The 25,777-nt window shown below is 60.8% G+C and overlaps 1 long non-coding RNA gene across 1 annotated transcript in view; it reads left to right on the forward strand.

Annotated features, from left to right (window-relative positions):
- LOC310884761 overlaps window positions 1-18,924 on the forward strand; it is a 41,646-nt gene extending 22,722 nt beyond the window's left edge. The window contains exon 2 of the long non-coding RNA XR_014574382.1: window positions 144-18,924. This is a non-coding gene — a long non-coding RNA (uncharacterized lncRNA). The remainder of the gene's footprint in view (window positions 1-143) is intronic.
- Window positions 18,925-25,777: the final 6,853 nt, after the last annotated feature.

Raw genomic sequence — 25,777 nt, forward strand, 5'->3', positions numbered from 1 at the left:
ATTCCCCTAACTTGCCAACTCGCCCTGATGTATCGCAGAGCTTATCAGGCTTTTTTTCCCCAGTTGTGGAATCTTCCTCCACAAAAACATTTTGTTTTATTCAAATTCCTTTTTTCTTTTCCTTATTTTTTTTCCCCAAATAGCCAACCCATTCTTCTATGAGTCTCCACAGATTTCTGCCCTCGGCCACTGGGGATCTCTGTCGCCGGCTATCTCCGCTGGCTTTAGCTCTCTGCGCTTGGTCAAGGTCAGATGTGGTTCTTTTCTGCTCCCACTGGAAACGAGCCCAAATCCTTTCACTGTGGAAACGCGGGGCTGGTGGCACAGCCGTCCGCCCTCGGTGAGCACCTGCCTGCCACCGCTCCCGTTGTCACCACTTCTGCCTCCTGGGGGACGTGCCAGCGAGGAGGAGAGGTCCGTGCAACCCCTAAACTTACTTTCTCCCCCCCCGAGTCAGGAGGATGCGATCTCACGCGTGTTCCTTGGGTCTGTGCAGAGAGCCTCGTGCATTATTTACCGTGCTGTGCAGACGGAACCAGCCCTGACCCTGCTCTCACCCGGCTGAGATCGGCAGCGGAGGGAGCGAACCCCTCCCGGTGGCACCGTGCCGGTGGCTGGAGCTGGGCTCAGGTTTCTTGCCGGACGGATCTGGTGGCCTAGCAGCAGTGTCTGGCTGTGCTGCCCCTCGGTGTGGCACTGGGGGGGATTTGGGGTTGGGCTCAGCCCCGTGTAGCCCCCCGGAGCTGCACCCACTGGTGCTGTGCTGGGGGTGCGCGAGGCGGGCTGACCGTCAGCCCTGCGCAGGCACTTGGCGGCAGACCCAAATTCTTGACTTTTGGCCCTTCGAGGGGGGGGGGGCATGGGGTGGGGAGGAGGAGGGATGTGTTGTGTTCAAGCCCCGTTTTGCCTCCACCACCCCCTCACCATGAAAACAGCCCCAGCAAGACGCTGCACCCGCCGGCACACAGCTTGGCCCCCTCTGCTCTCCCCATCGGGGCCGGCTGGGGAGTGGGGGCACCTGCATAATGCACCCCCCCCCCTTTTGCCCCCCTCCCCCCCAGATCTCACATCTCCTAAAAACCCCCTTCTCCCCGGCTGCTTTTTCTTGCTAACCTCCACTTGCTTTGCCTCTCCTCCCCTCCCTCCCTCCTCTCCATCTCCCTCCCTCCCTCTCTCTGGGGGGAAAAAAGGTCATTGCGCAAATGATTAGTCAGAGCTCAGTTGCTGTAGCAACCGGCTGCTGGAACTGGGACAGGCGTGCAGCGAGGACAACGGAGAGGTCGACCATCAGCGAGGGCTGGGGAGCCCAGCCTTTGTATTTGCTTCCCCGAGCCGGCGAGCGAGGCGGTGCGAAGCCCCCTGCCCCACGCCACGCGCGGGGACGCATCCCCGGCCGGCCGTGGTGGCGGTGCCCGGGTTGGGACGTCGCCCGGTGGCGTGGTTGGAGCTGGTGGCTCGGTGCCACCACGGTTCTGGAGCACCCCGGCTTCACCCGGCCGCCTGGCTCCGTCCCTCGGGGCCATGCCCCCGCTCAGGGCGGTTTCCTGCAGCCATGCAGGGCTCCGGGGCTCCTCGTCCCCTTGCGACATCCAACACGGGACGTACAAAGCACAGGATCTCCTGGTGCGGCACGAGGAACCAGGCGTGAGCTGTGTCCTGCCTATGTCCAGCTCCAGAGCACCCCTCTCCATCTGCCTCTGACCCCCTGAGCAGCTTCAAGCAGGGACGTCTCCAAATCCTCCTTTGCTCCCTGCCCCAAAATCGAGGACAGCAGCGATGGCCGGGGGCTGCTTACCCCTGGAGGACAGAGCGAGGGCCCTCCTGGGGAAGGTCAGGCCGTGTGCACGGTGGTTTGCACCACCACAGCTGTGGTCTTCAAGACGTTTTCTTGCTGAGGCTGCTGCACAAGCTCTGCCTGTCCCAGCCCGGGCACCGTGGCCGAGGAGGAGCAGCAGAGCCAGCAGCAGCGGTGTGCAGCCCGGCGGGACCCCGTGCTGGGCTGCAAAATGGGGAGGGCAGAAGGGGGCCCCGTTGCAGTCCTTGCCCTGGGCAGCACTGCCTCTGCAGCTCCATGGCTCTGCTGTTTTTCCTCTTTAGTCCCTGAAATCTAGCTGCACCTCCAGGTCTGCCTGCTCCCCTCACCAGCCTGGGAGCAGACCTGGTGTCCCACGTTAGGGTGAGGTGGGAGAACCGTCTCCGTTTCTGCTCTTTGCCTTGCACACCATTCAAGGCGTGCATAATGCGGGTTTACCTCGTAACACGTGCTGCCTTTGAGCGAGCTGCTCCCTGCTCTTTGTGTGGTGAGCGGGGATCTGGGGCCATGCTTGCTGTACGGGGGGTAAATGGGCTTTGAGACCCCCCTAAGGAAAGCGCTGAGGACAATTTGGGGGCTGTGGCAGCTCCGAGCTGGTACCAGAGCTGCTGGGGAGGGGATGTGAAACTTCAACAGAGGCATCTTTGGGAGAGCTGGGTGGGCTCCGGATGGGATTTAAGGGATGTCTTTGGTCTCCTGCATAAGGTCAAGCTCTGCACGTGCATCTAGGAGGCTGTGGTTTGGTGTCCTCACGCCTAGGAAACGATTTCAGTCTGAGTTTGTGAGAAGAGCAGGAAAGGGCTATTTATGCAGAAAATGGCTTCCAATAAACAGGCTTCCTCTGGGAGCAGAGAGAAATTGCTGAGATGTGCTGGAAGTCTTTTCATTTTCCTGGGACCTTTCCTGAGTGCCGAGAGAGACTCGGCCGCGCCGGCTCTTGGCCGTGTCTGCAGCTCCCCAGAGCCCCCCTGGGGTGGCTGCGGATGGAGGGGGGCTTCCAGGGTGCAGCTCCCACCATTCGCCTCATCTCTCATCTCTTCCTTCTTTCCCTAAAACCTCCTTTTTTGAAGTTGTGTGGCTGCAGAGCGCTGGCAGGGGGTTCGCTGCTTTCAGGGCTCCTTCCCTCGCCGTAGCAGAGAGGAGCGCAGCAGCGTGATGTAAGAGTGGCCTACAGGCTCAAAAGCCAGTAGGGAAATAAAAACAAGCCAGCCGCTCTCCTTCCTTTTTTCTCTTGCAAATCTCATCATTTTAAATGCCGTTCCCTGTTTTTTCCAGGGTCTGGAAATCTTTGGGAGATCTGAATGCTCGGAGCTGATCCCGCTGTGTCTGCGTGCTGCTTACCTTCAGTGCTGGGGTTGTGTTTTCCTTTGGAGGCGGTGGGTGCAGCTTCAGTCCAGCTGACTAATATTTCAGGTTATCGGAAATGACAAAAAGAATGAATGAATGAATGAAGGGCCTCCAGGAGAGAGGCAAAAATCCCTGTGACTCACTCCAATAATTTGCATTTGAGCCCGAAACCAGAAAATGGTGCCTGCTCCCTGCTGCCCCTTGCAATGTGCTGGGAGACTGCCGCCACCCAGAGCTGGGTCCCCCTTCCTTGGGCGATGGGACCACCTAGTCCCCAGGCCATCACCACTCCTTTTTGCTACGTCTCCCCTCTCTCAGCCCCCTCCTTACTCCTGTAGGACCCCCAGGGTATGGGTAGGGGGGTGGCTGTGCTAGTGCTTGAAGGCTGCCACCCTGGAGGGAGCATCCGTGAGCTGCAAGAGGCAGGGAGGAGGTTTGGGAACATTGGCCAACACTTCTTGTACCTGCTTGCTGCTGGTGCCTCTTCCACCTTTTTATCCAATATCTCCTGGAACCGTTTGCACCCTGCCATGTCCTGCAGCATGAGTCTTGCCACTGTGGTGCCTGCTCAGTGAAAAGACACCAAGCAGGTGCCTTTTTATGCCAAGCCTCTGCTTAGTTCGTGCCTTAATGTGGGTGGTGCTTGTGGTTCCTGCGTGCTTTGGGTGCTCTGCAGGGCTTGGAGGGACTGCTGAGGCTTTTTTCCCCTGCAGGTGATATCTGAGAGACTTGAAGCGAGCAGTGCTGTCTTTGATGGTTTGGGAGCACGTCCACGGCCGTGTGATAGCTCACGGCTTGGAAAGGGCAGCGGGGGGAAGGCTGGGGACACCCCAGTCCATCCCACGGCAGTGGTGGAGGTGGATGCTGTCCGAGGGGGTGGGGAAGCCCTAGAGGCATTTAAAAACAAGTGCTCGAGGTCTCACCCACACCACTGCTGTGCTGCGCTTTGCTGGGAACCATCTGCAGAGCAGGATGGGGCCGGCTGCGAGGCCCATCTGCGGCGCACACCCAGTGGCAGGATGGATCCGGGCTGGTTGAGCCTGGACTGAACGTGGGAGATGGGCAAGGAGCACGGGGGCAAAGGAGCGAACCCTTTCCCTTCATCCTCCAGTCTTAATGCGCTTGTGCTCCTCCCAAGAAATGTTGCTTGTGAGCATTTGTCAGTGATTGCCATCGAAACTGGAGAAAATCCATAAGCTGGGGTCAGGCACCTCTTCCAGGCTGTCGTGTCAGGAGGCTCCCTCCGCCTCCTGCCTAAAACCGCAGGGAGCAGCCCCCGTGCTCAGCCCTGGTGCTGCTGTGCTCCGGGAGGTCTCCAGCAGGTGTTGGATGGTGAGGGGCTGGAGCGGTGCCCTGGGGATGCCGTGGACCTGGGGAGATGCCCAAGTAGTGCCTGGCAGATGGGCTTGTTGTGGGCTTGGGGTGATGGGGCTTGGAGGAGGACCCTCAAGGGAAACCCACCGCAGAGCTAACGCGTGCTGTCCTTTGGTTCGTGCTTTTGTTAAGGGTCCTGGCCCGGTGCACGTGGGACGTGCGGGCAGGGAGTGCCCAAGGCCAGTGGGGAATTGTTCTGAACCGAGCAGCTCCTCGCTGGAGAGGACATTTCACCAAAATGGGACGTGGGCTTGCTGCCGAGCGGTGGTCACACAACTTGGGGAGAAGCCCAGCTGCTTGTCTTGGCATTTAGCTCATTGTGGGGCTGGGGGAGCACGAGGAAGCCGCTCACCCCCAGGCACGGCAGGGGTTTTGCTCAGGGTTTGGCACGTTGCTGCTGGTGCCAGCGGGGTGGGTGCTCGAGCGCCCGGCTCATGGTGCTGGGCAGAGACCTGCAACTCAGCACATCCATAGGGTTGGAGGGTTCCTGGGTTGGTAATCTCGTGCCCTTAAAAGCTTGTGTGTGTTCACTTGAGCGTTTATCAGTGCATGATGGCTTATTTCTTGTATGCCTGTGAGAAAGCAGCCAGCCAGCAGCTAAGGGAGTGCCTGATGGTGCTGCTGCAGGGAGCCAGGCTGCCTTTCCTGTCCTCGCCCATCCCAGCTCCTCCGCCTGGCCTCAGACGAGCCCCAAAAGGACCGGGGTGGTTGGCCTTTGGTGATGTGCACCCCAACGGTGAGGGTCAGCCCCGATTCACCCTGCGACGGCAGTGAGGAACAGCACGTCCCCGTGCAACCGAGCCCCAAAATGGCACGCGGGGAATGACGCAGCGAAGGTGAAATATCAAAGGGAGAAGGGGAAGTGCGTGGAAGGAGCAGGGGAAGCAGAGGAGAGAATAGCCGGAGCTGACCTCAGCGGGGCGGGAGCGGGGTGGGGAGCCCGGCTGCACGCATGGAAGGGAAATGGGAAGAGGATACAGCTGGGACCGGCCAGCGCCGCCACCGTCCGCGCCCTGTGCACCGGCACGCGCTTGCCCTCACCGTTGGATTTGCCTCTTCCCACTTTCCTAAGGGCACGCTTTGTGGATGGACCATCCCAGTGTGGTCCAGGGGAGCTGGCTGGGTCCTTTCTATACCACTCCCGTGCCTACCAGTGCCCGGGGATTGCAGCAAAAGCATCCAGCCTGGTGCCACCGAGCACGGTGCTCGCGTGTGGCTGCGTCCCCGTGCCATGGGTGGGCAGCTCGAGGAGCCAGCCCCCATCTCATGTTCAGCATCCCTGCTCATCGCAAACCCTACTGCTGACAGCCACGGTGCATCCAGACCTGGTTCTCTGCACCCCGGTGGCGTTAATGGCAGCACAGGACAGGTTGTGGCCATCAAACCTTCCCCGGCAGTGTCACGGCGATAAGGGCTGCATGTTGGGAAGTGTCGCAAGCCGTCCCAGGGTTGTTGCTGTCCCTGCAAGCGCTCCCAGCTCTGTCCAGGGATGGCTGACTTTTTTTTTTTTTTTGCATGTGGAGTTTTATTTTTAGCTGGAAAAAAAGCCCCAACAACCAGCCTTTAAAAACAAACGCACGCAAAGTTTTCGTGAAAAAAAAAAATCTCAACATAATGGAATTTTTCTCTTCTTCGCAAAACTGCCTGTGACATTTCTAAATGAAGGGTTCCTCCCGTCCTTCTGCTTTTCCCCCTCAATCTTCAGTGAAATTTCTTCCTTCCCTAAGTCGCCCTGTTTTCCTCCCTGAGATAAGCTCCTTCAGGAGGAGTAGCAGTAACTACGGGGAGTGGTTTTTCTGCAATGTTGCTCTTTGAAAAAAGGATAAAAACTGTACTAGAAAAAAAAAATATAAAAATATCTTTTTTGAACCTATTAAATTGGATTGGGATTAATAAGTTTTATTGTTTTCTCCCTTCTTCAAACTAGCTTTTGGTGTGGAAGGGCTGGGACAGCGAATGGCAACGAGCAGCTCTTTGCTTTGCTCTTTCTTTACTCAAGAGGAGAGGATTTTACCCCCAGTTGTCTTCGTTTGGGGCTGGAGAGGAGCCCTGGGAGCTCGTGATGCTGTTGCCACCAAAAACCCAACACATGGAGGGATTCGCACCCCAACCATCCCCTCTCTCTGGTGGAGGGATGCTCAGAAAGCATGGGGGTCGGGTGGATGCAGGGATTTGGGAGCAGTACGGCAGAGACCCCAGGTTCTGTGGTCCCTTCCTGGCTCTCCATCCCATTTTCTGGTGACCTTGTGGAAGCCACTTTGTCCCTCTTTGCCTTGGTTCCCCGACCTGGGAAAGAGGAGGGCTCCATCTTTGCACCCAAGGGTTCAGTTAACCCCTTTGATCGTGCCAAGTTGTTGCAGGGATTTGGTCAGCCACGACCCGCTCGGATGGAGTGAGGGGCAGGAGTTTTCCTCCCAGGGTAGGAACGTTTGGGTGCTTTACAGGACTGGAAGGTGCCAGAGGTGGGGATGCTCTTGTCCTTAACCAGCACAATTCCCTGCACCCTGGTGCCCAGCAGCGGCACCCAAGGCAAGCCATGTGCCAGAAGCTCGGTGTGCCTGGCTCAGCCCAGGAGCAGCAGGTGCCTGTAGGTTTAGGGCTGCACGACCGCACTGCCTGCCTGGGAACGTGGTGCCAGGCCCGAGCTCTTGGTGTGACGGACGTGCCCTGGGCCACTCGCTCCTTCTGGCGCCGGAGGCTTTGCAAACTTCCTGGTGCCAGGAGAAAAAAATATCTGAGGCCGTGCCTGATTCTGCCACGCCGATTCAAATCATCCCTTGAGGTTGTGCTGGAGGGGACGGTGCGGCTCAGCCCCACGTACCCCATCCCTCGGCTCGGAGAGGACTTCTTGGGCAGGGGCTGGTGCTCGTGTGCGCATCTTCGCATCCCTGCGAACCTCCCTTCCGAACTGCAGGGGAAACAACCTCCCCGTGTGCCGCAGTGCCTTGCCTGCAGCCCCTGTGGAGCCTTACAGCCCCCGGCCGTGCGGAGCCGGAGCGGGGAAGGGGAGCAAACAACCACGCTCCGTCCAGGCTATTTATTTTGTGCTGGGGTAAGGGATTTTTTTCATATATTTTTTTGCTTCAGACATGCGATGAGTGTGTTACTCAGCCATGACTCGAAAACTTGTGAGCAATAAAGTCATCCTGAAGTCTGCCAAAAAAAATCTTCTCAGCACACCCACCTCCTCACACGTTCCCACTGTAGCTCCTTCAGTGTGATCTGCTGCCGAAACGCGGCTACCTCGAGGGGGGCTGCGGTAGCCATCTGGGAGCTTGCGGCAATGGCCCATGGGCGAACCCGAGCCCACGGGCACAGCACTTTGGGGTAGCACCTGCCTGGGGACTGTGGCCATCGCAAAAATAGTGGGCTGAGGCTTTTTCCAAAATCCAGGAGAAAACAGGGCGGGAAGGTTGCGGAGATGCCGTGTACCCTGGTGTAGTCCTCCCCCAAAGGATGGGTTGGGTCCCACGTTGTTGGGTTTGACCTTTTGGGGTCCAGACCAAGCTGAAACCCCCCATAAGGTGGAGAGCCATGAACCTTGCACCTCCTGAAAAGACCTGAAGGGAAAGGGGACTTTCAGGAGCAGCTCAATGGGGTCTTGGGTCAACCATGGGTCCTGTACGCGGCCCCATGGGGACTGGCTGCACGTGGAGCTCCCCTGGGGCTCCAGAGCCCTGCACCGGCCACCATTTGGGGTGGCCATTGGTGGTGGCCCTGGGAAGAGGTGCCACGGAGGCATGTGGGATCTGCTGCTGAGCCAGGCAAGTGGGGTTGGCGTTGCGCATGGATGCCAAAATTCCCACTGCTGGGGGCTGCACCAGGAGGCAGGGTGCTGGAGCCGTCACCCTCAGGTAAAGGGTCCGATGCCTCCGGGACCGGGATGCTGTTGGGGTGGGATAACGGGGCTGCCGTGCTCTGGGGAAGGACCGGGGTGGGACACAAGGGCGAAGGTTGGCACTGGAGGCACCCCGTAACCTCCCCGCAGGCGGGCAGCAGCCGGGGGCAGCGGGAGGCGGGTCGGGGCAGCACCCCCCTCACCCAAATTACCGGGGTAAAAGCCGCCTCCGCCAAGGCCTCCTCTCCCCACCCTCTCCCCGCGACGGGGCTCTAAATAATTGATACGCTGATAAATAATAGATCTTGTATTTGCTCCTTCGCTCCTCTCCGGCGGGGCGTGCGCGCTCGCAGCCTGGCGGTGCTGCATTAGGGTTACAGCGTGTGCGTGTGTCGGACGGGGTAGGGAGCTGTGCAGAGGGGAGAGCATTCCGGGGAGATAAAGGGCTGGTTTGATGTGTGTTCATGTGGCGGGGCTGTTTTGCCTTGCATGCCTTTCTCTTTTGCTTTATTTTTTTCCTGGAGTGAAGCCTGGCGCCAGCAGTCTGGAACCAGCCTGACAAGCTTTTGAGTTATGGAAAGGGGGGAGGCGGGGGGGAGGAGAGAGAAAAGAGGGAGCGAGAGAGGCAGGGAGGAGGAGGGCGAAGGGAGAGGGAGGCAGCTGGGCTGGGGGTTATTAGGGGAGAACGCACACAGGGGGCTGGGGGGGCGAGGGCTGGGGGCTACCGGGGCTGGCGGGGAGGGGACGGAGCTGGCTCCTCGCAGAGGTTTCAAAGGAGATTTCTCGCATGGGGGGGAGAGGGGGAATTGAGTCATTTTGGGCATGAAACGCAAAGCTCACCGCGTCAAGGAACAAGGAAGTTTTTTAAAGCTCCAATTAAAGGGCTTGGAGAGGTCCGGGGCTTTTAAACAGCCTCGGGAAGGGGGGGTCCTGGCTGGCGTTCAGGCTGCCGGCCCATCAGGACATTCCTTTCTGCTGAACGCTGCTGCTCCCGGCCCTCTCCTCCTCCTTTTCCAAGCTGCCGTCGAATCCTTTCCAAGTCCCGAGTCCGAACCCGGGGAACTTTTGCTCCGTTTCATCTCATGCCGCCTGCCTCCCCTGGCCCCGGGCTGTGCTTGGCGCTTTGATCCCGCGCTGCTCCCGCTCCGAGCCCCGGGGCGAGGGGTCCTGGGCACACATCTCAGCCCCAGGAGCCGGCAGCAACCCCCCTGCTGTTCTCTCTGCTCCTCATTGCCCCAAAATTCCCCCCTCTGGAGGATGGAGACCCCCATCTGCTGTCACCTCCCTGCTCGGCAAGGGCGGCTGCTCCAGCAGATGGGTGCTGCAGTGGTGCTGAGCGCGGGGGCAGAAGGGCTCCTTGCTGCCCCGTGGGAGGGACCTGGCCCCGAACGGGATGGGGTGGAAGCACCCGCTGGGGGTATCCAGGGGCAGAGCCTTCGGAAGGGTCCCATCAGGGACCACCCGTGGGGGATGCACGAGCACCGTGGGGTGCCCACGGGAACAGCTCAGGACCTGCTCCGGGGCTTTCTGCGGCTCCGATAGTGTGGCTAGCATCCCCTGCAGATGCTCTGGAGCAGGGTTAGTGGCGTGTTTTCCTCCCAGGTACCTTCTCATAGCCTTCTACAAATGCCCAGCACAGGAGGAAGCCCAACGCCAGCCCACCCGCCCATGCTCCTGGGCCCTGGCACTGGGACGGGGCTCGCCCGGGCTCGGGGAGGGAACTTGCCCTGCTGGAGCTGGGGATTTGGGGCTGCCTTTTTCAGGGGCTTTGTTTTGTTTGGTTTCAGCACAGCCTATTTCTCTCTGACGACTGGCGAACGTTTGGGAGAAAGGAGTTCTTTGTTACGGATTGAACAGCCTGAGGTCTTCAAGTCAGCTCGTGCGGGGAGACAGTACGTGGGCTCTGGGAAGTTGAGGTGTCCGAGGGACGGGCTGATTTTACACCGCTCGTACCTCTAAAGGGAAGAAAGAGAACTGGGGTTCATGCACCCAGCTCCCAGACCAAACCCTAGCAGGAGCGCTGCGAAGCGCCACCACCATCTGCCAAGGCTTTGTCTTCGCAGAGGAGGTGGCAGGGGGAACACCCAGTTTTCTGAGCTCTCCATTACAGGTTGCTTCTGAGCTGCAGCTCTTCGGAAAAACACTTCTTTCTCTGGGTTTCCAGGAAGCAAAATGTTGCCCTCCGCTGTTTGCTGAGGATCTGGAACACAGCTCGCTGCCTCGCAGCCCAGCTGGTGCCGTGCTCCGGCACCACAGCCCCTTGCTCCCATGCCAGGAGGCTCGGGGAGGGACAGCACCTGCCCAGCCTGGAGGTGCTGTGCAGACCTGCAGGAGGTCCTGTGACCCTCCACCAGCCCCCGATCCCAAACACCTCCTGCTCTTGGGGCTCCCAGCCCGCACATCGACGAAGGGCGTAGCTTTGGGTTCGGTTCGGACCGAGTTGGGTCCGCTGAAGATCAGCCTCCGCTCACTGCGTCTCACACAATAAGAGCCCTGCGCAGCTTCGGTGTGCATCCTTAGACCAAACTCCTCCATTCCTCCCTTTCCCTCCGTTTCTCCTCGGTTCCTATTTCCTCTCTTTCAGGTAACTATCGAGACGCACTGGCAAACTTGTCCTCCAGCTCCTGCTGGCTGGAGATGGATCCATCCTGCTTGGTTTCACAGACCTACATCTAAACGTTGGGGTCTTGGACCCGTAAACGGAGGGAGAGATTGCTCTTATCTGAAGGTGTGGAAGCTGAGGCACGGGCTACTTATGAAAAGCAGTCGGAGCTTAGGGCAGGGATCTCTGCTGGCTTTCTCTTGGAAACCTCTGCTCCCTTTGTGCTCGTTGCACCTCTGGTTCCTGAGATGCTGCCGGGAGGGAGGTGACCCTCGTCCCCTCCCTGCCCAGAAGGGAGAAGGAGCTATTGGGGATGGAGCTGGGGCCACGGCCCCGTGCCCAGCACCAACCTGCTCGCAGGCGGCAGGTGGAAATAAAACGTAATTCGGGGCTGCCGGAGCCGGGGAAGAGCGAGATGAGTCTTGGTGGGGAGACCAGCCTCACCTTTCATATTCTAATGCCTTGCCTTTGCCTGATTTGTGAGCTCTGGGGAGTCCTGCTGGGAATTCACTCGAACGGAGGCACACGCCGCCGTCCCTCGGTAAATTACACAGAGATATAATGAAGGAGGAGAAATCAGTTACTCTGTGACTGCGGCTCCCCAGGGGACCTTAATTCAAATATTTGTGGAGCTGAGCAAGTGGGGCGTTGGGGAGCCGCCGAGTTGGAGTGTCTCTAGACAGGTCTCTTGCAGGTGGTTGGTGACGGCGGGGCCACACGCCAGGCTGCAGGAGTCTCCTCAAAGGGGCTTTGGGCTCCTGACGGCGCTTTGGGTGGTGTTAGCCAAGAGGAAGACGATGGAGGAAGACGGGGCCGTGGTCCAGGTGCAGCACACGGGGCTTTGGTGCTTGGGCTGGTGGCGGCTGGGATGTTTGTGCAGGGCTGGGAGCAGTGTGGGGCGATGGGGATCTGCCCACAGCTCCAGGCTCTGCATCGCCCCAGCGCTGTCCTGCAGGGACAGGGATCGGGACCTGGCTGGGAACAGCCCGGCCCTTGTGAGGCTTCCTCCGGTGAGAGGGGAGCAGGGCATGTGTGGGTTTGCATAAGGGAAGCAAGCTGCTCTCCGTTGCCACGTGGCCTTTATGTTCAGTAGGGAACGCAGAACGGGTCGCACGCTGCAGGGCAGCCAGGAGTGGGTGAACCCCGTGTTGCTCAACTTAGGGATGAGAAAATCCATTTACCTCCAGCTCCATTGCCAACCTCCATGTGCCCAAAAGCCAGGCTTTCTGCTGCTTCTCCTCCCGGGGCATGCCAGTGCCGTAGACCTTAGAAAACAGCCAGGATCCACTGTGCCTGGCCAACACGCTGTACCACCAAACAGGCACAGCTGGGTGTCTCCCCACCTTTGCTGGGTGCATGCAGCACCCGCGAGGCCCCACGTCACCCTCATGGCCCAGCCTGCAGCTCCGCAAGGTCCTGCACCATAACCTGAGCACTCAGAGATGCCAAGAGTAATGCAAGCGAGCACGAACACACACAGCCGTGCACGCAGTCCTCGCACACACCCTTGCACGTGCACCAACCGCTGGGGCTCCCCGCTGCCGTGCCGGCACCGAGCGCGCAGCAGCCACGTAGGCGCACACACGCTCACTCCCCACCGGAGCAGCACAGCTCAATTTCATCTCCGGGTGCCGGGGCTGCCCCATGCCACGGGGGCGATCCCACACCCACCCCGTCGCACCCATGGGCGCCCTCCCCTTGCACGCACAGCGCCGCGGCTCTGCGTGCACACGCGGCCGCGCACGGATCTGCAGCACGCCAACTGTTGGGAAGGGGAGGAAAAAAAACCACACAGATTCAGCCGAGAGAGAGAGAGAGGTGGCGGGGGGGAGAGAAAGAGAGAGAGAATGACAGACTGCAATCCCCCTTGAGTGCCTATCCTCATGAATATTAATAAGGTGGTAATTAAAATGCAGGGACACAGCAGGACGGATGCAGGCGCTGCCTTCGGAGCGCTGGGAACGGGGGGAGCGCGTCTTTCCAGGCAGGTTTTGATTCCGTTCTCTGATGAAAAGGAGAAAACGGAGCCTTCAACTTTAATCAGTTTAGAGTTTTTTTGACACGACATATCTTTAATTGCTGATATTTCTGCTCTTCTCAAACCCGGCTCTACCGTCTCCAGTCTAACCGGAGATAACGAGCCGCGGTGAAGCGCCGCAGATCCGTGCCGTGTTTACGCCTCGACTTGTTTGCTACTTCGCTGGCGTTTCACTTCTCTGCCTTGGGTCGGAGGGCACGGCCCTGCCGCTGGTTCCTTCCGCAGCGAGGGGTGGGCGGCTGGAAACGCAGCCCAGCACCTCTTTGTGTAGCCCCCTCCCCACAAAGCATCCCCCGGTGCAGGGAAAGCCGCCTCCTGCGGGTGCTGAGCCCCTCTTGTTGGCCCTACGGTGAGCTTGGTGCTCGCCGTAACGTCACCTCCTCTGGGTAGGAGGGTCGGAGGCTGGGACCTGGGTGGTGGCAAGAAGCTTGGGTTGGGCTGGGGAGGGCTCTTGAGAAGAGACATCCACGCCAGAGGAGGTTCCTCCAGCGTAAAAGCAGAGGTGGCTGCCGCGGTGTTGAGTTACAGAGGAGTAAGGAGGCTTTTTTTCCTCCAAAACTGGGGGTTTGAGGTCGGGTGAAGATCCCCCGGGGGATGCTCAGGGCAGGCTCAGAGGTGAGCAAGGTGAACCCAAGCGCTCCTTGCTCTTGGAGACGAGAGTCCAACGGGTCTGGTCCATGGATGGCGAACCACATTGCTGGGAAAACAAATGGGGAGCGATGGTTGGTGCCCACAGGGGTCGTGTCCGGTGTGGGAGCTGGACCAGGGCAACCCAGAGCTGGGAGTTATGAGGGGCTTTCTCACAGAGGGGTAAAAGGAACCCACCAAATACCCCAAACCAGTATGAGAGGTCTGCTTTGGGTAGAAAGGTTTTTGCTTCATTGTGCTTGGAGGGTCCTTAACTTATTTTTTTTTAGGTCTCCTCTTTCACACTGAGATGATATTTGAGCTGGAAAAAGTAGATTTATTGGAATGAAAAGGTCAAAAAATTATTTTAGAAAATGCCCAAACACACCGATCCATCACGTGAATGATGGAAGAAGATGGTTTGCATCTTCAGAGCCTCCTTCCCTGCCCCACACCCATGATAAAAGCAGAGCTGCAGCATCCTGGAGCCCTTGAGATTTTGTTGTCCAGGGTGGCAGCGTTGGGGAATAACGGGGTCATCTCCACCGTGCCTCTTCCCCGAGGGATGTGGGATCCCTTCCCCACGTCCAGGACTTGCTGTAGCAGATACGGGGTGCCTGCTCAGCCCGAGAGGCACTGGAGCAGCTTTCCCGTGAAGCTCCAGCCCGCTCCCCAGATCCTTTTGGCCACCTGGGGAGGGAGATGCTGGTTACCGTGTGCCTCTGGGCAGAGGAGGACAGTGCCTGGGGCTCGGGGCTAGCAGCAGGTCAGGCTTGGCCCCACCAGGCTGATGTCCTGGCCGCTGCAGAAGGGAGCAAGGCTCCCTGTCCTTCCTGGTGCAAGGAAGCAACTCACCCATCTGTGGGCTTTGCTGGATTCATCTCCTTGTTGCTGGTTTTCCCCCTTTGGTGTAAATAACTCCCCACGTGGAGGGGTGCTGGTGCGTCTGGACGCAGGTAGGGGCTGGAAATCGAGCTCAGCCCTTTGGCTGCAAGGGTGCTAACCCAGCTAAAGCTGCTTGCTGAGCACTGGCTTTTTGTGTGAGCCGTCTCCCTGTGAAGCAGCGGTGGGCGACACCTCCCACCTCCTCCCCAGGGAAAAAAAAACGTCCCTTCTGCAAAGCTGCCCAGCACCGGGGCGAGCTGCAGCCAAGAGCGATGGTGAACTGCCACAAAACAAGCGTCTGCGTACGTCCTTGCCCATCGGGGTCTTTGTCTGTGATGCTTTTTAACGTGTTTTGGTGCGGCAGGGTTGGGGGCATTCTTTGCATCTCCCTTCTTGGCTTTTAATGGGGTGGGTGCTGTGGCTCGTGCCTGGGGTTGGAGCTCATCGTGCAGGAGGGGCTCATGGGCAGGCTTCCCTTGGCCACGCTGGAGCTACAAAACCCAAGGACGTGCTCTGGGGTCCCCGCCAGGCACGATGGCACGTGGAGGGGACAGGCAGGGGAGGGACAAGGAGCCGGGAGGTGGGTAAGGGGGCAGCTGGGGAGGGGGCAGCGCCTTGGGGCCAGATAAAGCCAGAAGGAAAACCAAGCAAAGCTGCCTTGGGCAACATTTTTAGGGGAAAAATAATCTGTTTTTTTTTTCTTTGTTTGTCTTTTCCTTCTTTCTCTGCTTCTCCTCCTCCGTCCTCTCCTTTCCCTTTTCCTGCAGTGCTAAAACAGATGGTTTGAGGAGAGGTAAGGGCCAGGTCTCGTCCTGAAGCCCCCTTCACCCCAAACCTCCCCACGTTTCCGCCAAGCCTGGGCTGAGGAATCGCTGGGAGCTGCCGGGTTTGCCAGGCAGACGCAGCGACGGGGCTGGGAGGCTGGGTGACAGCCCCGCGTGCACCCGGGGGTGCGCAGCACCCCACAGCAGCCGGAGGGAGAAGGAGTCACTTGGGACAGGATTTAGGTGGTGGGGAAAGGCCGGGGAAGGGCCACGGTGACGTGCAGGGAGCAGAGCCCTGGCTGGGGCTGGAGGCTTGTGCGAGTGCAGGGGGGGAGGCTACAGGATGCCCCCCGGGTACTGCTTCCTCGTGGCACCCCTCCAGCACTCCCCGTCACCCCTAGTCACATCCTGCTTGTGCTGGCGCGTGTCTCATCCTGCTGCCTGGAGTTTCTCAACCCCCTTTCCCTCCTGCCAGCGTTTCCTGGCTGCTGAGGTTGCCGCAGGGCCCGGGGGGCAGCAGGGGAGCAGCGAGACCTTGGGGGGAGCTCCCGAGGCACCGGGAAATTCGGGATCAAGGAGCAAACGGGAGCGTCCTGGCTCGCCCAGGGATGGTTGGAGCCTGAGCCTGCTCCAGCGGCTGCCTGGCTGCTGCTTCATCCCCTGACCGCAGGCTCTGGTTTTGCAGCAGGCTCTGGTTTTGCAGCCCCGGGTGCTGCCTCCCGAGGTGGGAGCATGCTGGGTGCTTGTTCCCCGTCCCTCCGCCGAGCCAGGGAGGTGGCACGCCGTGTCCCACGTCCCTGCCCCGGGCAGTGGCTCTGCCAGGATGCTTACACGAGCAGAACCGGGGCTGCAGAAGCCTCGGCTGCTGCGGCGCTGCCAGCGAGGAGCCCAGCCCGGCTCTGCAGTCCCAGGCTCTGCTTGGGTCCTGCGGAGAAAACGAACCCTCAGCTCCATCCTGCCCTGCTGTACAGCAGAACTGCCATGTCAGGGAGGGTTTGGAGAGGAGCCCCATCTTCCTCTTTCCAGTTCCCTCTTGCCAGAGCAATCCCCATCCCCTGGGGTACGCTGCACCTCGCTGTGAGCATCCCGGCAGATAAAGGGTCCCCTTCTGGCTGCAGTCCCTCTGAGCCTCCCCGGCTCCCTGCTTCGTGCCCGGAGCCCTTTCCTCCTCTGCAGCCCCATCTCCGGGAGGGCCACGCTTGCAGCTTGTGGCTCCGGGAAGGGTCACATCCTGCTCAGGGACGCTGCGTGCCCTGGCACCGGGGCAGCCGGGCTGAGCCAGCGGGAGCAGGGTGAGCAGCAGCCCGGCCGGTGCCTCCTGGCTCTGCTCAGCGCCGGGGTGCTGGGCTTGGCTTTCCTGGCTTTGAAGTGCTTCTGCAACGGCCAGGAGGCTTCAAGGGGAGTTTTCAGCTGAGCAGGGAGATGCTGCAGTACAGCAGCGAGCTGGAGCCTCGGGGAAGGGGGTCGGCTCTTGCCTCTGCCACAGACTTTCTGGGATAACCTCGGTCAAGGCTTTTTGTGTGGTTTGTCCTGCTTTAAAACAGGACTCCCCGCTCCTCCTGCCGTGCTGCTAAACCTGCTTGTGCTCAGCTCCTGGCTGGGAAGGGAGGGGAGCAGAGGGTCCCCACAAACCCCTGCTTTTTTAGCAACTAACCTTTGCCGGGGGGACCCGGGGAGCTCTCTCCCCGCGGGGTCTTCACCCAGGCATGACATTGCCTTAAGCTCGCCGCTTCCTCCCCACAGAGCTGGAGGAGAGGCTGGTTCCTGGCGGCTCGGAGGAGGCTGCTCGCTCCTGCCAGAGCTGCACTGCAGAGCTCTGAGCCGCAGCTCCCCACGCCCGGGGCTCGCCGGCCCCATTGCAGGACCGGAGGGGACCTGGGGCCGTGGGGCAGCCGGTCCCACCGCCACCCCTAAGAGCATCCGTGGGGCCCCAGCTTGCACCCTCGCCTTTTGCTGAGGCCTGTGGCGAGTTGCAGGCTCGGTTTAGGTGCCCAGGCTTGCAGGCTTGGGGTTTAGGTGCCCAGGGGAGCACCTGGGGCTGGGTGAGGAGCTCCGTGGGGAGCACGGCACCTGGGGTGCTGCGGTCCGCCTCGCCTCCCCCACGGGAAGGAAGGACACAACCAAGGGAGTCCCTGGGATCATCGCACCCACCTGGGGCTCGGGGCTGGCACCCAGGGGTGCCAGCACGACGCATCCCTCCTCCTCCATCACCCTCCTCCCCGTGCCCAGGGCAAGGTGGCCAGGCACGGAGCCCACCCAGGGGCGATGGAGCGAGGGTGGCTCCTCTCCGGGGGAGCCCTCGGCTCCCCGCTCTTCCCAACAGAGCACGCAACGGTTAAATTCCTTTCCAGCTGAGCTGGCAAGCAGAGCCCAAGCATATTAGTCAGATCCCTGTAGGGGGTGGGGAGGAGGAAGGAGCAGGCAGCGAGGAGGGGCCGGAGCCCAGCACCGAGCGCAGCTATTCTCCGGGGCGAGTGCGGGGAGGCAGGCGCAGCAGGAGTTGCTGCTTCCCAGAAACTTGATTATTTTTAACCCAGGAAGAAGAAAGGAAGGAAGGGGGGGGGGGGGGGGGTAGAAAAAAAATAAAAAAAAGGGGAGGGGGGGTAAATCTGGAGGAACCGGAAAACAAGCAGTTGGCATTTGCACACAGCTTTGCCAAGAGGGGGGGAGAGGGCGGTGGCGAGGCGCTGGGGTGCCCGGCGCACGGGCACGGGGACGCAGAGCGGTGCCAGCCCCTGCTGGGGGTGTCCCCGCTGGGTGCCCCAGGGCTGCTGGATGTGGCTGGGTTTCCTCCCAGCCTTTGCTTGCACGCAGAGGGCACCGCATCCCGCAGGCCTCTGCTCCCCCTGCTTGGGACTGCGGCTGTGTCAGAGACCCCGAGGGCAGCGGGGGCTTTGCAACCTTCTGGGGCAGCTGCTGTGAGCCCCGCATCTCCGCAGGGCCGGGGCTGGCAGGGGCTCCATGGGGAGCTGGGGGTCCCCAAATCGCTCTGGAAGGCCGGCCAGGCTGCCCGAGGGAGGTTTTGGGTTTTTTTTTTTTCGGGCAGCTGGAGAGAAGGTATGGCGGAGGAGAAAGCAAGGTCTTACTTCTTTCATTGCTCAACAATGCTGCGATGGGAGTCTGGCACGGGAGAGCTGCAGAGCCGTCTTGGTGCCGTTCCCACTGCATTACGTGGTTGTGTTTGGTCTGAGGTACAAAGCCCTGGGGCGGGCGTTTCGAAGCCCTGCAGCTGGCAGAGCTTCAGGGAGCCTCTTCCCCGAGCCCCGGGGTGCTGCAGAGCCGGGCGCTGGCTTCAAAGCGCTGATGGGACCCTCGTGGGACCCTCATGGGACCCTCATGGGACACGCTGTGCGTCGGGCTCCTCCCAGCCCAGGGCCAGCACGGGCTGGCACAAAGCTCCCCGTGAAGGTCAAATGTTTCCCCAAACCCACAAGGTGAAGAGCTGCCCACCCCCCGTATTTCTATATTGCTGCAGCACCCACGCTCGCGTGGAAGCTCGGTGTCCCCCGTGGCTGTAGCACCAGCCTGACAAACCCTGAGTCCTTCCATAAAACACCTCGTTCTCCTCGGTAAAAACCCTCAGTTTTGTGTTTTCTTGTGCCGCTCGCTGGGGCCCTGCCTGCTCCCCCCGGCACTGCCCAGACATCAGGGACGTGAGCAGTGGGCAGGGCGGGCGCTTTCCTCCTGTGACCATCACCTGGGGAGCCCCGTGTGGAGAAATGTGTCTCCTCATGGCCAGCCCACCTCGAACGAGGGGCACGAGTGCCTCCCCATACAGGTATTGCCATCTCAGTCCTTTGTAGGAGGACTTCTGCTGTCATTTTTTCCGGTCTGCTGCAGTGGCCAGATCCAGAATGGGCCTGGATTTGTCCACACAGCAACGTCGGTGCCATCTTCTCAAGGAGAAGTCCTTGGTTTGGCAGACATGGCCAGGCCTGGTCAGAAAATGGATCCTGTTTCCCGAAGGTGACAACGACAAAGAGCTCGCCCGAGCCAGGTTTGGTTCGGAGCAGGGAGCGGTCGCCTCTCAAACTGCAGAGCAGTTTATTTTTTCCGTCTATTTTTTGTTTAAACCAACAAAAGCTCTCAACCTCCTGGCCGAGGTGCCCCTGCGCTGATGGGTCTAGGTGGGGGACACCCACATTCAGCCCCCAGGGCAGGCTCACCCCGTCCTGGCCACGCAACCCGGAGCTCCCCCGCCACCAGCCCGGCTCTCCAGCGAGCAAAACGTGCGAGTCGCCGGGTATTCCCTCGCGCCTCCCTTCTGAGCATTAACAGTGCTAATTAAACCCGAGCTGTGCTCGGTGTCGGGAGGGATCAGCTGCCTTTCCCAGCAGAGAGGCCACGGGGACGGTCCCCGGAGCCGTGGGGCAGGGGAAGGCCCTTTGGCCACGCTGCTCGCTCAGCTCCCTGCTCTCGGTGCCCACGTTTTGGGGACGGGCGAAGAAGCCCCGGAGCCGTGGGGTGGGATGGTTGCGGCTCCCCAAGCTGGAGGCAGGGCAGAGGGAGGACACCCAGCCTTCCTCGTGGCCTCTTCCCCTCCGTCTTACTCGGAGCTGGCTCTCGCCAGAGGGCCGGGGTGGGCACGGCGCGGGCATTTGGGTGCACGGCAGGAATTCCTGACTCTCGGCCAGTTTTTGGTGTTAATTCCCTGCTGGGAGGCTCCAAAGGCAGAAAAACCCCTCAGAGGGCAAAGGGCCTGAGAGGGGAAGGGGTAACTCGTCCGAGAGCAGCGGGGAGGGAGGACGGAGAGGGGAAGGGAGCAGAGGTGAGATGGAAGGATATTTTCCTGGGATTTTGCCCGGGAGAATTCCCATCGCTTCCTTAAACCAGCAGAGCTGGAGAGCTTGCCCTGCCGGAGCAGCACGCCTCGGGTGCCCACGGGGAACCTGAGGCACCGACCTCCCCAACCCCAATCCCTGTGCCCCAGAACCCCGACAGCCCAAAAAGCACCCAAAAAGCAGCGAAGGGCCCCGGGGCTGCAGCAGGACCCGCTGCCACCCCCAGGGGTCTGCGGGCTGGGGCTGGCATCCGTCGCCCCCCCCGCCACGCAGGGCGCACGGGGCCGGGGTCTGCTGGGGGCGAGGGGTGACGGAGGGCCCTCCGAAGAGCCCCTTGTGCTGCAGGGAGACCAGCTCGCCGCTGGCAGGGTATTTTTTTTTTCTTCCCCGCTCTTTGTTAAGCTCCCTTTCAGCTGAAATGGCAATGCCTGGGTGTTCTGAGCTGACAATAATTGCTGCAGTCTAGACACTGTCTGGTATGAGGCACGGGGAATCAAAGAGGCCCCTTCTCTCGCTGCGACTTTCACACATGCTCCCTCGCTCGGGCTCCTTCCTTCTCCCTCTCCCATGTTCCCTCGGTCTTTGCCTCTTTTTTTTTATTTATTTATTTTTTTTTATGGCTCCCCTCTCTCCGCATCTCGCGGAGATGGAGGAGAAGCGTCAGCATCTTCCCCCCCACGCGCTCCCTCTCTGCCGTCTGTTCCTCTCCCGGCTCCCCCTCTCCCTCTCTCTCTCTCCTTCCCTCATCTGTCTCCTCGCTCTCCTTCCTCCACTCTTACCTTTATGCTATTCCCTTCCTCCCAAAGTTAGCAGAGAAGCGGGAGGGTGGGGGCTGCCTGCGCCGGGCTTTAACTCCTTCCTCGCCCTCTCGCGGCTCTCCCCTTCTCGCCTGCGCTGGGTGCTGGGTGCTGGGTGCTGGCTGTGGGGCTCCCGTGGGTCCCCTGGAGGTCCAGGAGGTGCCTGCAGGGGTTGCAGCGGGCTGGAAGCAGCCTCAATCCCCGTGCCAGGAGCTGAGAGCTGCCCCTGGCACCTCCACCCTGGCACCCGTGGGTGCGGAGCTCTCTGCGCGCCCCTTCCCTGCGCCACCGGCACCCGACGGGGCTGGGCTGGGTGCCCCAGGAGGGTGCCCTGCATCCCTCAGCATCGCGGTGCTGCGGGTCCAAGGAGGTGTGACAGCTTCTGCAGCGCCTCTGTCACCTCCACACCCAGCCCTTGGCGAGGGAGAAGGCGTTCGGGAGCCCCGGGGGGGTGGCAGAGCTCCCCAGACCCCTGTGCCCCAACTCCAAACGTGGTCAAATACTCGCTGGGATGTCTCCCTAGCCCCGAGGGAACCCATCCCTGCCCGCTCAGGGACTTGGGTTGCTCCTTGCAGTGCTGCGGTGAGCCAAAGGAGGTGGTTTTGCAGCCACAGGCCCATGGGGACATCGGTGCCGGGGGGAGATGGGTCTGAGCTCGCGGCACTGCTGCTGCCTTGGAGCGGACACGGTCTCCGTGTCGCCGGCATTTCAACAGGGTGCTGTGTGGCAGTCCCAGTCGTGCCCAGAAATCAGGTTTTTGTGCCATAACACCATTAACAGAGCGCTTCTAGCTCGGTTCTGGACTTCTATTAACCCCTGATCCCTGTGCAAAAGCCCCTTTTTCTGTAGAGCCCGGCTAAATAACGCCAGGTTCTTGCATAGGTATCCTGCTTGCTGCCAGATTTCATCGCAGAGGAAGGATCACAAAAGCTTTTACCGGTGGGGAAACTGAGGCACGGGGCAAGGCAGCCATTCGGCCAGCCTGCTTTCCCCACGGAGCTACACGATTCTCTAATTTTGGGGTCCAACTTGGGGGTCAGGTGCTGGCTGGTGGGCAGAGCAGCTCTCCCTGCGACCCCCTGCCCCGCTCGCCGTCGCCCAGCATCTCGGTGGCAGCCGTGCTGCTTGCTTACCACGGAAAAGCCACATTAGGAAAGTATGCGCTGTATTTTTAACTGTCTATAATGCAATTTAGCAGCTGGAAACGAGGACGAACGCCAACCCCGTGCAATCAGCCAGATCTCCGCCGTCCACAGGCGAGCGCTCGGCGGACTCGATGCGTTTTGCTAGGGCTGGAGACCTCGTTTGGGAAAAGGGGCGAGGGAAAAAAGCCTTGCCCTCGGAACGGGCTCTACCTCGAGGGTGCGGGAAGGAGGTGAGAGGGGCCAGCAGCTGCTGGGTGACATGCTTGTCCCCGAAAGCCACCGCTGCCGCCTGCCTCTAGCTGGCCAGGTCTGGCTCCCCGAGGAGCTGGGTGTCTTGGCTCCGCTTCGGGGCCGGGATTCTTCGCATGATCTGGCAACGGGGCTTGCAGCGGGGGTGGCCGGGAGCCGAGCTCTTCTGAACATCTGGTCTGCACCCGAGGCACTTCACGGGCTAAAATTGCCCCCGCCGTCCCCCCGGGCCAGGTCCCACCGCCGTCCTGCTCCTTGCACCTCTGCCCTCCTGCAAGACCCCCGGGGCTTTGAGGGGGGGGGGGACATCTCCCAGTCCTGCCCCCCTGGGGGGAAGCCCCCGTGGTGAGGCACACACAGGGAGCTGCTTTTCCCCGGAGCAGCAGGGGGATGGAAGCTGCCTGCAGCTGCGCTGGATACTCAGCGCCCTGGGCCATAAAATCCAGCACGGGACAGCCAGCGCCTCGTGGGCAGGGGGCTCAAAGCGGGGGGCTTCGCTGAGCGCTCGGGGGCTGTAGGACCCACTGCTGCTCCTGCTGTCCCCCGGGAATGCTCAGGGGTCGTTTGCACAAATTTTAGGGGCTTGATGCAAAATCTCCCCATGGCTGGTGGCAGTCGTGGCCAGGACACGGCTCCGCAGGGAGCAGCTGTTTTGCCTGGGCCATGTTTTTTTAATTATTATTATTTTTTATTTTATTTTTCATTATTTATTTTTTTTAAGCGGCCCAAATGCTGCTGGGGGTGGTGGGGGGGCAGCTTGGCCATCATGGCACACTCACAAGGTGCCTTGGCCAGGCGCTGCCCGCCGGTGATGCCCGATGGACGGAGGCTGCCGTGGGCTGATGAGACCTCAATGGGCAGAGCCAGTGGTTAAAAAAAAAAAAAAAAAGGCTGATAGTGCGAGATAAAACGGGAGAGGAAGCACAGGAAGGGAAACAACTCGCCCAAGGTCATCCCTGGGCCAGCAGCAGAACCAGGAATAAAACCCAGGTGTCCCTGGGTTGTGCTCACACCCGTGGGTGCCGCACGCTGCCGTCCCCACGCAGGGGCTGCTCGGTGCACAGCTGGTTTCCCAAAGCCTCCAGTGCCCTCTGGAGCCCCGCCGCGGGCCGTGGGGCTGCTCTGCGCGTGGAGAAGGGGAGTCCTGGAGATTTGGGGGTCTCTATTCCCCGAGAGCATCCCGTGCCACGCAGCCAGGGTCCGAGTCCTGCTGGGCGGATGGCGAACGCTGTTGGATGCTGGCTGATAAGGCAGGGTGGTTAAAAACACTGCCTTTATTTTGGAGCTTATCTCCAAATCCTAATGAAAACAGACACAGAGGGAAGCCAGGGACATTGCAAGGGGAGGACTCGCACCCAAGCGCGATGGGGCTGGGGCTGGGAGATGCTGTGCGGGGGGGATGTGGCTTGGTTTGAGGGTCCGGTCAGCTCTGGTAGAGAGATACAGCACAGGGGAAACGAGATTATAAAAAAACTTGGGGGCAAAACCAGGGAATTGGGGCAAAACTGTTGGGTCCTACAACCAGGGAGGGAGAACCAGGCTGGGGTGGCTGCGATCCCCCCTTCCCAGCCCAGCAGCACCCTGAATCTGGGAATCCTCCTTGTTGGTTTTTTTTAATTAGGGGCTCCATGAGGAAGAAAAACCTTGAAACCAAGGAAACGAGGGAGACAAAAAGGAAAACGTCGGTTCCTGCGAGGCGGAGCAAGCTGGCCGCGGCACCCCGGGGTGAGGGTGGGTGCTGCCATGCTGGGGCACAAAGGTGAGCGGTGGTGGTGCAGGAGGAGGGGGAGAAGGCGAAAGGAAGGGCAATACGGGGGGGGCAAGTGGCAGAAGATGGAGTCCTTCGCCTTGAAGGAGGGAGTGGGAACGTTTGGCAGGTGGGGATAGCTCCACGAGGGAAGTCCTGCGTGCCGAGGTGGCTTCAGCTGCAGCCTGGGCCACTTGGAGGAGACTGTTTTGGTGCAGGAGGTGCGGTGGAGGAGGCGAGCAGAGGTTTTTAGGGAAGCTGTGGAGCAGACAGCAGCTGGGGTGGGCTCAGCAAGCCCACGAGGAGCTGGTCCAAAAGTTACGGGGACAGCTCGGGATGGGGAGCACGTGCGTGCGGCCGCAGCCATGGCCGTGCCCAGCACTGTAAATTGCGGCGCTGCAGCTCAGAGGCTCCGCCGAAGGAAATAATCCTGGCCAGGTTTGTGAATTCCCCCTGAACAAGCCCAGTTTTCCCCACCAAGCGGCAGCACCCCGCGATCTCCATCACGGCACGTGCAAAACGACGCCAGGCGACACGAAGCAGCGTTTTGGCGAGCGGCGACGGGCCGGGTGGGCAGAACCCGATCTGCCCCAGTTTTCCCCCATTTGGGCTGGCGCTGAGCGGCGTCGAGCTTACAGGGGGGGCACGCTGGCAGCCCCCCACCCCTCTCCCCGTGCCCCCCATCCCGTGCTGCCCCTCGCACGGCGGCTCGCCCCGCTCCGCAGCCGCGTTGCGCCGGGGGGACGGCAGCGTGCTCTTTTCCTGCGCGTCCCCCCGAGGGTTTTTTCCATTACACAGGCAGAGCAAGAGCGGAGCTGCCTCGCGCGCCCGGCTCCCCCGCCTGCAACCTCTGGCACCGCTTTTCCAGCGGCACATTGTGCAAATGTAACCTTTCAGCAAGCCGCTCCTACGGCAGGAAGCCGTGGGGCCGCCGCTGCTGCCAGGAACGCAGCCGGCGCGGAGCTGGAAGGCAGCCCGTTAATCAGAGCCGGCTGACAGCGAGGCGCAGCCTGCCCAGCACATTTCGGCTCCCTCTCCCTCGCCCGGCCGTGCCTGAGCCTCTCCCGCTCGCTGCGGCTCGGCTGCGCTTTCCTCCTGCCGTTCTGCCTCCCTTTCTTCATCCTCCTCATCCTCCTCTTCATCCTCATGGGGTGTCTGGCTGGCTTTGCTCCCTGCTCCGGGCTCCTTGCTCCCTGCCGTGTGCTGTGCGGGGTGAGACCTGCCCTCAGCGCAGGGCTTGGCGTGGCCAGGGGCTGGGGGGTCCCAGTGGGGGCTCCGTGTGCCATCCCCTGCGGCCACAGCACCCCCAGCACCCCCCACAAGCAATGCTTCCACCCACACCAAGGCAAAACGCAGACCAGAGCATCAAACCCATCGCCACCCGGCAGCACCATGCCCAGGACACTGATGGAAACCCATGTGTGGCTACAGGGGGGGGCTCACTGTGGGGCAGAGCCCCCATTCCTGAGCCCCCAGACACTGGGATGGGGTCTCCCAGCAGGGACACCCAGCTGGGTGCTCCCCAGCAGGCACAGCTCAGCTGGACTGCCGCGTTTTGCCCTCTCCGAACAAACCAGCAGCATTTTTGGGAAGCCCCTTGCCCACCTCCAGCCCGCTGGAAAACCCAAAACTGGAGCTGTGGGCCCCGCGGGGAGCATTCGGGCTGGGGGAGGTGGCTGAGGTGACAGCCAGCAGTGTCACTTCGGGTGGAGTTTCCCCAGGCTGAAGGCAGGCTCGTGCCCTGGGAGCCCAGCACAGAGCAGAAGGGGC

This window comes from Anser anser, assembly GCF_964211835.1.
Source record: "Anser anser genome assembly, chromosome: 21".
Taxonomy (NCBI): Eukaryota; Metazoa; Chordata; class Aves; order Anseriformes; family Anatidae; genus Anser; species Anser anser.